Here is a 14,743-nt window from a genome sequence, read left to right as displayed (position 1 = left end):
AGGCCTCTGGATCCAGGGTACCAGGAATGCAGCCTCAGACTCTGCAGCCTGGGTGGCTCATGAAAAATTAGGTGCTCCTGCAGGCCTCAGTCTCCCCACCTGTCAGGTGGAATGGGACAGACAGCTCCCGTATAACTGGGGCCCAAGCAGCTCAGAAACCAGCTTCTGGAGGCCTGAGGGAGCCAGACAGCCAAGCCTGGGAAGACCCTCCTGGAGACAGCCACCAGGGGGCAGCAGCACCCAGTGCATAGGGTCTTCTGCCCTATGTCAGGGGCCCTAGCCAAGTTGCCAGATCACTCAGTCACTCAGCAAACTCTGACAGAGCCCATTAGAACAGGAGGGCCGTGGGGACAGGAGTACAGCCTAACACAGGGAGACCCAGGGTCTGCCACATCAGGGCTTTGAGGAAGGGACTCCTGGCAGCCTTGTTCCCACACCAGGCTGCTCCCCTTGTAACTCTTCCTGAGCTCCCACAAGGGAAGCCCACCCAGGCTCAGCCCCAGACTCCTGCCTCAGGCCCAGTGAACAGCCAGTGGGTCTCTGCAACCTGTCTTCTTGCTGTCCCCTGCTTTCGGGAGTGGGTAATGCCCACCCCTAGTCACCTGCTGAAGTACCCTGAGGCCCTGCAGGCCTGGGCTCTGCTCATAGCCCACCACACACTGGCTGTGCAGCGGTTGAGGGCTGGGGAAGCAGAGGGTGCTGCCCTCACCCATCCCCACCCCCTGAGCCAGCCCTGATGCCAAGGTCCAGGCCCTTGTCTCCACCCACCTGTCCCAGTACTACCTGCTTCACTCCTCTGCATGGCTCCCTCTGAGCTCTTCCCACCCTGGGGCTGCCAGACAGCGGTGCCTGGTCCCAGCCCTGGCTCTGCCCCACATCTAGAGGAGCCAGGGCCACTCCCAGAGCTGGCTCTGAGGCAGAGTCTGAGCAAATCCTGTCCCAGTGGGGATGTTTGCACACCCAGGGGTTGTGGCACATCCTTCCCTCCCAGCACTAGCTCTGTGGAGGCCTGGCTACCACAGGAGCCAGGAGGCTCTACCCTGGGCCAGCACCCCCAAATTCCCAGATCCGAGCACGTGCACCACCTGCCATTCATTTGCCACCTCAGTTCTGTTGCTGAAGACACCCTTGCTCTCAAACTGCATTGCCCATGAATCACCCGGGCAGGTTCTGATGCTGTGGATCTGCAGTGGGCCTGAGGGTCTGCACTGCCTCCTGGGTCCCCTGTGATCCCCAAGCTACTGGGTCACAGGCCACAGTCTTAGTAATGGGGCTTGAGAGCTCTCCAGCTTATAGAGACAAGGCCCATGATGTGTTCCCTGTAGCCGATGCTTTAGGTCAAACTGGTGAAGCGACTCTGGAACTAGTCTGCAGCAGCCTGAGGGCGTGTGGGGGGGCCCTGGGCAAAGTCTTCCCAGGAGAGCAGTTCAGGGACTCAGGGACACACACGGGGGTGGGAATCCAGGCTGTAGCACTGTCTCTGGGGTGCCCAGCCTGTGCCTGCTCCCAGGGTCCAGGTTCTGCACAGCTGTGGCTTGCCCAGTGTCCTTGGGGGACAGCACACTTGGTCTCTGGGCCTCTGCCCTTGTGGGGACTCTGCCATGAGGTTGAGAGGTGACACCTCAAAAGAAAGGAAGGGCGGCATGAATGGCTCATGAGTGTGCAGCAGGCCGTGCGGCCAGCTGCTGTTCCCCAGGGGGCCTCTCTGAGCAAAAGCCGGGCTGCAGGGGCTGGAGCGCCCAGGGTGGGGGGCGTCTCTGCATCACCCCTTTGCTTCAGAGCTGTCTCTCCTTCTCCAAACGCTGTCTGCACGCTGGGTGGTGGGAGGCACAGAAAACCTCTGCGTTTCCCCGTCAAGGCCTGAACAAGGCTCTGGGCAGCACCTGAGGCCTGGCCTGCATGGGCAGGTGGAGGGTCTACTGTACCCAAGAGTAGAGCCCAGTGGCACAATGCCCTGGATGGCCCTCATGAAACTGCCTCAGCTCCACCCTGTCACCTCAGTTTCTTAGAGGAATATGAGGAGAAGGAGACTCAGGAGCTGGGGAAACCATGCAGCAGGAAGGCCATCTCCAGGGCTTTCTCTGGGCCCTGTCAGTGTGGATGCCTGGGCCACAGGTGTCAAGAGTGTACCTGGACCAAACGCTCCACATAAAGGAGGGCTGAGCCCATCTCAGGGCTGCCCAGTGGGCTTCAGGGATGCCTGGGCTTCCTCTGAGCCTCAGAGACCATGTCTGTGAAACCTCCCTGAGAATTAGGCCATGAAGTCGATGCAACAGGTCCCAGCACAGGTGCGACAGCCACTTTGAGAGAGAACTGGACATACCGGCCTCCGTTTCTTTCCTAACTGCTCCCCCGGGTGCAGAGGGGCCTCTTTCCTTTGCAATGTGTAGGAAGGACCTCTTTCCTACATAATGCAGCCCAGTGGAACTACGGCCTGGAGGGACCCCCTCCCCCCCTGCACCTCCCCACTGCCCCCTGCCATCCTTACAGGCTGAGGGAAAGGCCATGGCTCCACCTGGCCCGCTACAGCTCCCCCTGGAATGGCAATGTTGAAGAGAGGGCCAGAGCAACTGGACACGGCATGCTGTCCCCTGGAGAGGATGCAGGGGCTGCCAGCCCCAACCCCTCAGGCTTGTGAGCTCTTGGTCCCAAACCCCAAGTCCAGTCCTGCCTCTGGCCCAGCTCTGGGCATCTGTTCCAGGCAGGCCATTGACAGTGCTGGCCTCACGTGTCATGACCACATGTTTATCACCTGTGGTTCCCCGAGTCCCCATAGAATGACAGAAACACAAAGACAAGGGAGACAAATGCAATCAAACTTCATGGGCTATTAGGAGGACATGGAGCCAAGATAACTGGTTTAGCAGCACCAACGTGATGCCCAAGGACCAGCACAGCAGGACGGAGGCGACAAGAACTGCTGATGACTCCTGAATCACTTGGAGTTAGTGGAACCTTGAAAGGCCTGGCGCTGAAAAGAAGGTCCTGGTGGAAAGTCTTTATTCAGAGAACTGGACCCCCAGAGGGCACCCCTCCACCCAGCCAGGAGACCACCCTCTCCATCCAGTACCAACATATTCCTGCTGCCCTGAGGTGGCCTTGAGTGAGGCAGTGGTTGTTGTTACTGCGTCTTCCTCCTGCCACAAAGAGCTGCCACTGTCCTAACTGCAGGTGGCCTCTCACTGGAATTTGCCCCCAGACCACCAGCCTGGGGGTGGTGTGCCCAGGGCATCCCAATTTCAAACTCTCCCCGTGTCCCTGTCATCACCCCATGTCCCCTCCGGACAGCGACTGGGGCCCCAGGCAGCCCCACTCCCCCACTTCCTGGCTGGGAGATGTCGGGCAGGTTCCCTAAGCTCTCGGTGAACTGAACCATGTCACTCCTGCTGTGCAATCTGGGTGCAATCCAGGTCGAGAGGCTGAGCCACAGTGTCTGTGCAGACCCTCAGACACAGAAGGTGACACTTCCTCACCCAGTGGACGGCTTATCTAAGAACTGAAAGCCCCCCAAACTGGCCTCAGACTCACCCTGATCCATCCAAATGGGTGTCACCTGACTTATCTCCACCCTGTAGTGAATCTTGCCTCGAGGCCCCTTGGGGTCTGTGGGTGAAACCTGAGGCTGCTCTGGGAGCAGACAGAGACAGAAGCTGCCTGGGCCCAGCAGGCAATGCTGAGGGGGACAGACCCAGGCTGCCTGACCCCGGGGCAGGGGAGGAGTATCTGGTATCCCACCCTGGGTTGCCCCCAGGGCTGGCTTACTGATAAATGTTGTAGGAACAAAGAAACCCATCAAAAAAATGAAGAGGCAACCCACCAAATGGGAGAACATATTTGCCAGTGACACATCTGATAAGGGGTTAATATCCCAAATTTATAAAGAACTCATATAAGTCAACACCAGAAAGAGAAGCAATCCAACTAAAAATGGAGTAGGACCTGCACAGTCACTTCTCCAAAGAGGATGCGGAGACAACGAGTAGTCACGTGAAAAGTTAACATCACTGATCATCAGAGAAATGCAAACTGAAACCACATGGGAATATCACGACCGCCTGTCAGGATGGCCATCACCAATAAATCAACAGAGAGCTGGCAGGGACGTGGAGAAAGGGGAACCTTTGTGTACTGTTTGTGGGAGTACAGATGGGTGCAGCCACCATGGGGAAAAGTATGGAGTTTTCTCAGAAATATTAAAAATGTCTCTGAGGAGGATGCTGGGAAGATGGCGATGGAGTAAGATGGAGCTGATGCTAGCTCCTGTACTCATGGGTGAAAATCCTGGCAGATCTATAGAAAAGCAGCACAATAAACCATTGGTTACCCAGCATTTATGAAATTAAAAGACCAGAGATTGTGACCGACGCTGAAACACCAGATGGCGGCAGAGCCAGCTACTGGAGTTGGGTCTCACGCGGCCCCTGTGCTGCTGCCAGAGCAACAGGCCTGGGAGCCGGGGACTCAGGTACGGGAGCCAGACACTCCAAGCCCCTGTGACGGTCCTGGGAGACAGAGGAGTCAGGAACTGGAGCGGGGACATTCTCGGCCCTTGTGCCGATGCCACAGCTACCGGCCTGGGCAACGGAAGGGTCGGTTGCAGGAGCTGGGACACCAAAGGCCCCTGTGACACCGCCATAGAGACAGGCCTGGGCCCTGAGGAGCCAGCTATGGGAGCCGGGACGTTCACAGATCCTGCGCCACCGCCATAGTGATGGGACTGGACGCCAGGGAGTCAGGTACGGAAGCCGGGACACTCCAAACCCCTGAGACAGCCCTGGGTGGCAGAGGAGCCCTCTACGGGAACTGGGACGTTCTCACCCCCTGAGCTGCTGCCATAGTGACGGGACTGGACACTGGGGAATCACGTACGGGAGTTGGGACATTCTAAGCCTCTGTGCCACTGCCATAGAGACAGGACTAGACGCCGGGGAGTCAGGTATGGAAACCGGGACACTCCAAACCCCTGTGATGGCCCTGGGCGGCAGAGAGAGCCAGATACGGGAGCCGGGACATTTCCAGCCTCTGTGCTGCTGCCGTAGTAACGGGCCTGGGTGCTTGAGGAGGCGGCTACTAGAGCCGGGACATTCAGCAGTGGTAGGCGACCAACGCAGGGACCAGCGCAAGGACCAGCGTGAGTGTAGGTGGAGACGAAGAACATCAAGAAACTTCAAGGAGTCTGTACCACTGAACTTCACAAGTTTCATACCACAGAAGTTTACACCATAAAACCAGGGTTTCAGAACAGATCAATTTTAGAAGCAGAGACTAACAAGAAGAGTCTCAAACAATGGGAAGACAAAGAAACAATCCCCAAATGAAAGAAAAAGCAGAAACTTCAGAAAGAATGTTAGATGAAATAGAGGCTGATCAACTATCAGACAGTGAATTCAAAGCACTGGTTATTACAAAGTTCAAAGAGCTCACAGTGAACTACCAGAAACTACAGGGGAACTATAATGATCTCTCTGCAAACTACAGCAACATCAAAAAGGAAATGGAAACTATCAGCAAGAGACAAGAGGAAATGAAGAACACAATTTCCGAATTGAAGTACACAGTAGAAAGTTTCCAAAGTAGGATAGATGAAGCAGAGGATAGGATTAGTGAGTTGGAGGACAAGGTAGAAAGCATCTCACAGAAAGAGCAAGAAAATGAAAAGAGGCTCAGAAAGAATGAAGAGGGATTAAGAGAAATGCAAGACAATATGAAACGTAATAATATCCGAATAATGGGAATACCAGAAGGAGAAGAAGAAGAACAAGGGATAGAAAACGTATTTGAACGAGTAATGAGAGAAAATTTTCCTAATTTGATAAGAGAAAAAGTCTCACAAATCCAGGAATCACAGAGAGTCCCAATCAAGAGGAACCCAAGGAGGCCCACTTCAAGACACATCATCATCAAAATGGCAAAATTCCAAGACAAAGAGAGAATCTTAAAGGCAGCAAGGGAGAAAAAAGAAATAACATACAAGGGAGCCCCAATAAGGTTAGCTACTGACTTCTCAATGGAAACACTTCAAGCAAGAAGAGAATGGCAAGAAATATTTCAAGTAATGAGAACCAGAGGCCTACAACCAAGGCTACTTTACCCAGCAAGCCTCTCAATCAAGATAGATGGCCAAATAAAGAGCTTCCAAGACAAAAGAAGTCTAAAAGAATATGCCTCCACCAAACCAGCTCTACAAGAAATACTAAAAGGACTGCTTTAAGGGAAGGAAGGATAAGAGGGAGACAGAGAGGAACACAGGTACAAAAATGGCAATGAATAAGTACCTATCAACAATAACCTTAAATGTAAATGGATTAAATGCTCCAATCAAAAGACACAGAGTAGCTCATGGATAAGAAAGCATGACCCACACATATGCTGCCTACAAGAGACCCACCTTAGGACAAAAGACCATCACAGACTAAAAGCGAAAGACTGGAAACAAGTTTTCCAAGCAAATGGAAAAGAAAAAAAAGCTGGGGTAACAATTCTCATATAGGACAAAATAGACTTCAAAAAAAAAGGCCATAAAGAGAGACCCAGAAGGTCACTTCATTATACTCAAGGGAAGAATCCACCAAGAAGACATTACCATTGTAAACATATATGCACCAAACATAGGGGCACCCAAATATATCAAGAAAATCTTAGAGGACTTCAAGAAAGATATTGACAGCAACACAATTATAGTAGGGGATTTGAACACCCCACTATCAAAAATGGACAGATCTTCCAAACAAATTATCAACAAAGATATTGTGGCATTAAACAATACCCTAGATGAAATGGACTTAACTGATATATATAGAGCTCTTCATCCCAAAGAAGCTAAATACACATTCTTTTCAAATGCACATGGAACATTTTCAAACATAGACCACATGATAGGACACAAAATGAGCCTCAACAAATTTAAGAAAATTGAAATCATACCAAGCATCTTCTCTGTCCACAAGGGATTGAAATTGGAAACCAAAACCAAAGAAAAAAACCCAAAGCACCCAAAATCATGGAGACTGAATGGTATGCTATTAAACAACGAATGGGTCAAGAATGAAATTAGGGAAGAAATCAAAACATTTCTGGAAACAAATGAAAATGATCTCACAACAACCCAAAACTTATGGGACACAGTGAAGGCAGTCCTGAGAGGGAAGTTTATAGCAATACAGGCCTACCTAAAGAAAATAGAAACATTTCAAACAAACAATCTAACCCTACGCCTGCAAGAACTCGAGGAACAACCACAAAGACAGCCCAGAGCAAGCAGAAGGAAGGAAATAACCAAGATTAGAGCAGAATTAAATGACATAGAAACTAAAAGCAAAATTTTAAGGATCAATGAATCCAGGAGTTGGTTCTTTGAGAAGATAAACAAAATAGACAAGCCTTTAAGTAGGCTCATCAAGAAAAGAAGAGAGAGGACACAAATAAACACAATCAGAAATGAAAAAGGAGAGATTACAACTGATACCACAGAAATAGAAGAGATTGTAAGAAATTACTATGAAGAACTGTATGCCAAGAAATTTGAAAACCTAGGGGAAATGGACACATTTCTAGAAAAATACAATCTTCCAAAACTCAGTGAAAAAGAAGCAGAAAATCTAAATACACCAATAACAGCAAAAGAAATTGAAGCAGTAATCAAAAAACTCCCATCACACAAAAGCCCCGGACCAGATGGTTTCACAGGAGAATTCTACAAAGCATTTAAGGAAGAGCTAACCCCTATTCTCCACAGACTATTCCAAAAAAATCCAGAAGGATGGAAAACTCCCAAATTCTTTTTATGAAGCCAGCATCATCTTAATTCCAAAACCAGATAGAGACACAACAAAGAAAGAAAACTTCAGGCCAATATCGCTGATGAACATAGATGCTAAAATCCTCAACAAAATATTGGCAAATCGCATCCAACAATATATCAAAAAGATCATACACCATGATCAAATGGGCTTCATCCCAGGGATGCAAGGATGGTTCAATATTCGCAAAACAGTAAATGTAATTCATCACATAAACAAAAGCAAAGACAAAAACCACATGATCATATCAATAGATGCAGAAAAAGCTTTCGATAAGGTACAACACCCATTTATGATAAAAACACTCAGCAAAGTGGGAATACAGGGAGCATTTCTCAAAATAATAAAGGCCGTATATGAGAGACCTACAGCCAATATCATACTCAATGGGAAAAAACTAAAAGCTTTTCCACTAAGATCAGGAACAAGACAAGGATGTCCACTTTCACCACTTCTATTCAATATAGTATTGGAAGTTTTAGCTACAGCGATCAGGCAAGAAAAGGAAATAAAAGGCATCCAAATAGGAAAGGAGGAAGCAAAACTGTCACTGTTTGCAGATGACATGATAGTGTACATGGAAAGCCCTATAGACTCCACCCCAAAACTGCTCAAACTAATTAATGAGTTTGGCAAAACAGCTGGTTACGAAGTCAATATCCAGAAACCAAAGGCATTTTTGTATACCAACAGTGAATCAGAAGAAGCAGAAATAAAGAGAAAAATCCCATTTGATATAGCAAAAAGAAAAATAAAATATCTGGGAATAAACCTAACTAAGGAGGTAAAAAACCTGTATGCAGAAAACTACACAGCCCTGAAGAAAGAAATCAAGGAAGACAGAAACAAATGGAAACATATACCTTGTTCATGGATTGGAAGAATTAACATCATCAAAATATCCATACTATCCAAAGCAATTGACAGATTCAATGCAATACCTATTAAAGTACCAATGGCATATTTCACAGACATAGAACAAACACTTCGAAAATTTATATGGAACCATAAACGAGCCCGAATAGGAGCTGCTCTTTTGAGAAAGAAGAACAAAGTAGGGGGGATCACAATACCTGATATCAAACTGTATTACAAGGCCACTGTAATCAAAACAGCCTGGTACTGGCATAAAAACAGGCACATAGACCAATGGAACAGAACAGAGAGCCCAGAAATCAACCCAACTCTCTACAGTTAATTAATATTCGACAAAGGGGGCATCAACATAAAATGGACTAATAATAGCCTCTTCAACAAATGGTGTTGGGAGAACTGGACAGCTACGTGCAAAAAAATGAAACTTGAGCACAGACTTACACCATACACCAAAATAAATTCAAGGTGGATAAAAGACTTAAATGTAAGCCGTGACACCATTAAAGTCCTAGAGGAGAACATCGGCAAGAAAATCTCAGATATTTCACGCGGCAACTATTTTACTGATATGTGCCCTAGAGCAAGGAATATAAAGGGAAGAATAAACAAATGGGATCTCATCAAAATAAAAAGCTTCTGCGTGGCTAAAGAAAACAGTATTTAATTAGCAAGACAACCAACTGTATGGGAAAACATATTTGCCAATGATACCTCAGACAAAGGTTTAATCTCCAAAATATACAAAGAACTTACACGACACCGCTCTAAGAAGACACCCAACCTAATTAAAAAATGGGAAAAGGACTTGAACAAACACTTCTCCAAGGAGGACATATAGAACATTCAGAGACACATGAAGAAATGTTCAATATCGTTAGCTATCAAAGAGATGCAAATTAAAAACACAGTGAGATACCACTTTACACCAGTCAGGAAGGCTATCATAAACAAAGCAACAAACAACAAATGTTGGAGAGGTTGTGGGGAAAAGGGGTCCTTAGTCCACTGTTGGTGGGATTGCAGACTGGTATAACCATTATGGAAAACAGTATGGAATTTTCTCAGAAAACTAGAAATCGACCTGCCTTTTGACCCAGCAATTCCACTGCTGGGATTATATCCTAAGAATCATAAAACATCAATTTCAAAGAACCTATGCTCCACAATGTTCGTAGCAGCACAATTTACCTTGGCTATTGCCAAGAGTTGGAAGCAACCTAGGTGCCCATCAGTAAATGAATGGATCCAAAAATTGTGGTACATATACACAATGGAATTCTATGCTGCAGAGAGAAAGAAGGAGCTACTACCTTTTGCAGCAATATGGATGGAACTGGAAAGCATTATGCTGAGTGAAATAGGCCAGGTGCTGAAAGACAAATACCATATGATCTCACCTTTAACAGGAAGCTAAACAACAAAACAAACAAGCAAGCAGAAAAACAAACAACCAAAAAAAACCAAAGACACTGAAATAGAGAACAAGGGGACAGTGAGCAGAGGGGAGAAGGAAGGGAAGTTGAGGGGAAAAAGGGGGAGGGATTTGGAGGAACAAATAGGAAGGACACAGGGATGAGAACTAAGGGGGGTGGAAATGGGAGAGAGGTGGGGAGCAAGGTGCGGGGGAGGCTGGGATGGGAGAAATAGAGAAAAAACTGTACTTGAAAAATAACTAAATAAAAAAATATTAAAAAATAAACATGCACACACACAAAAAAACAACAAAAAAACAAACAAACATCACCCAGAACCATCAGAAAACCGAGCTGTATGGCAGTCCAACACAAAGGACTTACAGAAGCCACACTCATCCAGATGGGTAAGAGGAGCAGAGATGCAGGGACAGGGGAGGGGTGCAGAGGTAAGAGCCACCGAGAATCATGGACAGGTGGTAGAGTCTGTGGTCCCACATTCACGTGTGGTGGATAAAAGTCAGAAGGGCTGCCTCAGGAGCTAGGGATCCAAGCCCCACATCAGAGCACGCAGCACAGGACCCCAGCACCAAGAAGATAAATCCCCATAACTTCTGGCTGTGAAAATCAGTGGGGGTTGGGGCAGCAGAAGAAACTGCCAGATTATCAGGAGACTCCTCTTAAAGGGTCCGCAAGGATTTAGGACTTATGCAGACCCACCCCATTTGGGATTCAGCACCAGGGCAACAGCTGGGAGGGCACCAGTGGCACACGGGGAGAAAGGGAAGTGGGCAGAAAGAGGGACTGTGGCAGGAGACAGGTTCCTTGGCAAACCTCCTAAAAGCCAAGCAGCAGCACTGTCCCCTTTCCAAGCCCTGCCCACACACAGAGCCAGAAAGTAGCAGAATGGGTTGCCCCACCCTGATGAACACCTGAGGCTCCACCCATCACAATTTACAGGTCTGCTCTTCTACAATACACCATGCTTCCAAGACAGGGAGTCAAAGCAGCTTGACCTGATACATAGAAACAAATACAGAGAGGTGTCCAAACTGAGGAATCAAATGAGTATGGCCCGAATGAAAGAACAGAACAAAACTCCAGCAAAAGAATGAAACAAAATGGAGATAACCAACCTATCAGATGCAGAGTTCAAAACACTGGTTTTCAGGATGCTAAGAGAAATCATTCAGTATGGGGACAGTATAAAAAAGACCCAGGCAGAAATGAAGGTTACCTTTAGTGAAATAAAGAAATATCTATAGGGAACCAACAGTGAAGGGGAGGAAGCCAAGAGTCAAATCAATGATTGGAACATAGGAAGAAGAAAAAATTGACCAGTACATCAATAAGAAAGAAGAATTAAAAACAAAACAAAACAAAAAAAACAATGAGGCTAGACTAAGAAGCCTCTGGGACATCTCTAAACATACTGACATCCAAATCATAGAGATACCAGAAGGAAAAGAGGAAAAGCAAGAAACCAAAAACTTATTTGAAAAAATAATAAAGGAAAACTTCCCTAATTTGGAAAAGGATATAGACACACAAGTCCAGGAAGCACAGAGAGTCCCAAACAAGTTGGACATGTAGAGGGTCATACCAAGACACATCATAATTAAAATGCCTTGCATTAAAGATTTAAGAGAATATTAAAATCAGCAAGAAAAAAGGAGAGAGTTACATGCAAAGGAGTTCCCATAAGACCATCAGCTGATTTCTCAAAAGAAACTTTGCAGGCAAGAAGTATTCAAAGTGATGAAAAGCAAAGACATACATCCAAGATTACTCTACCCAGCAAAGCTATCATTTAGAATCGGCAGTTAAAGTGCATCCCAGACAAGGTAAAAACTAAAGGAGTTCATCACCAAGCCATTACTATATGAAATGTTAAAGGGACTTATTTAAGAAAAAGAAAATCTAATTCATAAACACTAAAACGGCAACAGATTCACAACTATTAACAGCTGAATCTGAAAAAACAATGCAAACAACAAGAGCAGGAACAGAACCATAGATATGAAGATCACTTGGAGGGTTATCAGCTGGGAGGCAGAGGGGAGAGAATAGGGGAAAAGTGCAGGGATCATGAAGCATAAATTAGTATGTACAAAATACACAGGGGGATGTTAAGAACAGCATAGGAAGGAGAAGCCAAAGAACTTATCTGCACGGCCCATGGTCATGATCTAAGGGGGAGGGATTGCTGGAGGGAATGTTGGTACAGGGAGGAGGGGGCAAAGGGGGAAAATTGGGACAATTGTAATAGCATAGTCAATTTTGTATATATGTGTGAGTATTTGTGCATGTGTATTAAATAGTTGAGGGGTTCAAGAAATCCAAATTAATAATTACAGCAGAGTCACAAGGATGTCAAGGACAGCCTTGAAAGTAGGGTGGATAACATTCTGATAACTGTGCGTGCTGCGGGAAACACCAGGGGAACACTTGGTGAAGTAGAGGACTGTCTAACCCCTCTGCTGAGCTGATACAAAATAATAGTGATTATAGACTAATTGAAACAGAGTTTTTGATGGGGGACTGAGATAAAGCAAATTTTGTCAGTGAGTGGATAAGTGCACCCTGTCACATGCGGACAATGGAGTAGACTCAGTGCTAAGAAGAAATGAGCTCTCAGACCACGCAAAGTTACTTCAATGCCTGTCATTAAAGTAATTTTTATTCCCTAGTGTTTGAAAACATATTAGGGCCCATTTCTCTGGTAGTTCCTTAGCAATGGCCTGGTGTCAGCTTTTTACCCCAACATTCCTGTGATCAGCCTCAGTCAGCAAGGGGCAGTGTGACCAGCCCTGGGCTAGATGACCCAGGCCACAGGGGTCAGTGCCGTTCAGGACCCCCAGAGATGAAACAGTTTCCCTAATTCCTGAGACTCCATGTCCACTTGTTACTGAAGAAACGGGGCCCACTTCATTGCAGGTTCAAAATCGTTTCTACTTCTTTTCCCGTTGTCCTTGAATAGGACAGGCAGAAACATTGTTCTTTTTAATTTAATCTGCCCGGAGAAACCCACTCTGAAGGCAGTAGTCCGTTTGGTCTGGTTCCTTAGCAGACCCACCTACTCCTTATTGTACAAGTGGGCATGTAATACCTACCAGACAGAAGCTGATAGATAAGGAGAGAAAGAACTTGCTGGTGAGTCCAGTTGGAATACTTTTTAATTTTACATTTTGCTTATCTGAAGATCTGTTCCTTAGTACAGTGCATTCCTATAAATGTTTGAGATTACCATGAATGTTTGGGCGTACACAGACTTAACATGTGATGTGAGAGGCATCAAAAAATAAACCCCACCTCAATTTGATGTTCTATTTTGCTAATTCATGATACTAAAATGAAATCAGTCACTGAATATGCAAAGGTTCTTATCAATGTGATGAGAACATTTTTTCATATGCCAAATAGCTGTATTTTTAATTTTTCAGAAGAGAATCCCTTTTAATATTTTTTAAAAAGCATTCAATGTGTATTTAAATCCTTCATGAAACAGAGTGTTGACACCCTCAACATTCATAAATACCCTTGCAGAAAACCAATGGGCCTGAGAGGAGCACTGCAAGTTTGACCAGTTTCCACTCCCACCCCCTTCTCACACTCAGACTTCAAGTCGCTTTGTGCAACCAAGGCCCTCTTACTTGTCCCAAGCCTCACCGCGGTGCGTAGTCCCACAACCACAACCTCTGTGACACCACATAGAGAGACAGTTCTCAAAGGCTCAGCCCTGGAAAAAGTCCTTGGTAGGACAGCAGAGTGGCCTCAGTGAGGTGCTGATGCTTTACCAGGTGCCTCCCATCCCTTCTGAAGAACATCTTCCTGTGGACTGGCTGCTTTTGATTATCATTAAGTGTGCTACATTTTCATCTTCTTCATCCCAAGTATGATCATCACACAGTCCTGCAACCACCTGTGTTGTCTTGCTCCTGCCAGTCTGTTGACAACTAACCTTCCTGAATGTTCTCTGCAATATTTGTTTCTACTTCTTCACATGTCACTCATTCAAACCACATCGTGCCCAGGTCGGTAATGATGGTCCATTGGCCATGCTGGCATTTCAGGAGCATCTGACGCTGACTGCAGCTGGCACTGAAGCCTGGCCTTTCCCCGGCTTCTCTGTCCTCACCTCCTTCTGCTTCTGCACTCTTTCCTTTGTTGACTGCCCTCTCTCGTCTCAGGAAATCTTGCGGCTCCTCAGGATTCTGAGCCAGGCGCCACACTTTGTCTTCTGCACATACAGTCTCAACCTCCCAAATTGTTCTAAATGTCATCTCTGTGATTATGACTTCATGTGCATGTCTTTACTCCATCACTTCTCCAAACACAAGGCCTGTTTCACTTGCTACTCTAGGACACCTGCCCTTTACATGTCCAGGAAGGATCAGCAGTTGCTTGCCCTGGAAGCTCTCCCTGACCCTACAAGGCTTACATGCCCCCAGGATCCCCTGCCAGTGTCACACGCATGAACATGGCTTTGACGGAGGGCTCAGTTACCACCAGCCTAGAGGACATGCTGTGGCAGCAGGCAAGGGATCTGCCTTGTGCCTTGTATCTGGCACCCGCAGGTGGGGTCCCGTGAAGACATTTCAGTAATGTGACCTTAGAGAAAACTTGTTCAGTATTGTCATGGAGTCATAAGAGAGT

The sequence above is a fragment of the Artibeus jamaicensis genome, unplaced genomic scaffold (genome assembly GCF_021234435.1).
Source record: "Artibeus jamaicensis isolate MK-2021 breed Jamaican fruit bat unplaced genomic scaffold, CSHL_Jam_final contig_601, whole genome shotgun sequence".
NCBI classification, from domain to species: domain Eukaryota; kingdom Metazoa; phylum Chordata; class Mammalia; order Chiroptera; family Phyllostomidae; genus Artibeus; species Artibeus jamaicensis.
The sequence above is the reverse complement of the archived record's forward strand: the minus strand, read 5'-3'. Positions refer to the sequence as shown.